We start from the raw sequence: 2060 nt of genomic DNA, 5'->3' as shown, positions 1-2060 counted from the left end.
CACCCGGCGTCTTTGGCTAGAGCCTGTCTTCCAGGTGTCTTTTCCAGGAGCCTTCTCTTCCTTGGGAGAAGGGGTGGGGAGAAGAGATGAAGGCAGAACCCATGTTGCCAGTGGGGAACGACTAGCTCTCTAAGCGCGGCCCTCTCCACCCTGCACAGATGGTCTGCGACCCACGACCCACATTTTGTCCGCAGTCCCCACACCACGGGAAAACCACCATCCCGATGCTTCCCAGCAACTGGTTGTTTGGGTGTAGACCCCGTCCCCGGATCTGTCTGCTATCGCCCTTTTGTGTGTGTGAGCAAAGTTTTAACAGGCAGAGGGAACTGAGCAACAGAATCTTATTCGGTCGTGGGGTCTCAGAGGACAAATCCAACCCTTCTCCCTTCCCCTCATAGTCAGGGTTGAGCTGAAAGGGATTCTAAGTTTCTCCGACATCAACTCCCCCTTTCTCTCTCTTGATTTTTATGGTTTCCTGAAAGTCTTCTAAGACAGGGTCCAGAGAGGCAAGATGAGCAGCGGCAGAGTAGGGGGCGAGGGAACACGATTTTACATCAACCCAGCGTCACAGAAAGTTGGCACTTGGTCCCAAAGCACCAGGATGGGGAAGGGGATCTGCCCCGAAGGCCGAATGTGCAGCGTGTACAACTCCCGGAGGAACTACCCGGCACACAGGCGACCCCTCAGCCCGAGGTCGGAGAAAGGACAGGCAGAGAAGTCTAGAAAGGCAAAGAAGTTAACGATGTTTGGCCGTCTGAGGGCTTATCAGTGCGTCGGGGTCAGGCGGGGGCCGAGGCGACGCGCTGGGGCAGACGGGCTGGGGCTGCGCAGGCGAGGAGGGGCCGCCCCATGGACCCCACCTAGGCCGCGTGGAGGCTGCGCCCCCTGGGACTTGACCTTTCCCAGCCTCGAGGTGGAAGGAAGCGGGGAACTGGTGAAATATTAACCCCTTTTGGGTTCTGAAGTGGGGATAATGGTGGAGAGAGGGGGGACGCTGCTCCCCTTCCCCCCTTCGCATCCTGGGATTCAAATCCAAGCCTTTGAACCCCCAACCCCTGGCGGGTGGAAAGGTGCACGTTCGTGGGTTTCCTCTGCCTCCAGGTTTCTCCTCCCCAAGAATGAAGAGTCTTTCAGCCCGGGTTGCGGGTGGGGGGTGGGGGTTGCTGAGCAGAGGTGTCTAGCCCTTCTGCAGGGGACGCCTTGGGGACCGGGGTCACCAAAGTCTTTGAGTGAATTGGGGGTGAGGTGGAGAGGATTATGGGCACCCCTTCTCTGCAGCCTTCCGTCTCAATCGGGACTGGGACGGGAGGGCGAGGGGCGCCCAGCCCACCGCCCTTCCCCGGGAGTCCCCCGCGGGGTAGCGCGCGCGTCCCGGGCGTAGCCGGCAGAGTCCTGAGTCGGGAGGAAGGGCAGGTCGCCGGAGGGATGCCTCGGGGCTGGGGAGTCGCGGAGGCATTTATGGGCCGGGCGGGGTGGCGTTTCCCAGCCTCGGTCTCCCCACCCGCTGCCGCGCACGCCGTCGCCGGGGACAGCTGGGTGGGGGCNAGGGAGGGCCTTCCCGGGGGGTGGGCTGCGCTGCCTGCTGGAGGCCGAAGAAGGCGCATCCGGTTGCGCGATGTTTCCCTCCTGCTGGATGAAGAATCCCTTCCCTCAAACCTGGGAAATGCCACTTTGGGAAAAGGTCCCAGGCTTGGGGGCAAGAGGGAGCAGGAAGGGTCTGAGAGGCATCGGCCCTGTTCCCGTTCCCTCAGGATCGCCCCAAGAATATCCCTCTGAAGGGACACCAGGCATCGGTGAGCCGTTAAGGATGAAGGATGTAAGCAGGGCACAACTGGAAATGCCCACTCCTTAGGGAGGGACGTGGTCACTAAGCTTCAAGAACGTGGTTGCCACAGCTATCCTTTGTTAATGCTAAGACGGTGTGGAAAGAGCCTGTGTAGGCTCCGGATTCAAAGCCATCCTTAGGCCCATACAGAGGAGCGGTGGAGTCAAACAGAGCCAGTATAGACCTGGATCCCAGGGCCCACCAGCCTCAGGCCCCAGTGAGTGTTTTCTCGTGA

Source organism: Crocuta crocuta, unplaced genomic scaffold (genome assembly GCF_008692635.1).
Source record: "Crocuta crocuta isolate KB4526 unplaced genomic scaffold, BGI_CrCroc_1.0 scaffold352, whole genome shotgun sequence".
NCBI lineage: Eukaryota > Metazoa > Chordata > Mammalia > Carnivora > Hyaenidae > Crocuta > Crocuta crocuta.
The sequence above is the reverse complement of the archived record's forward strand: the minus strand, read 5'-3'. Positions refer to the sequence as shown.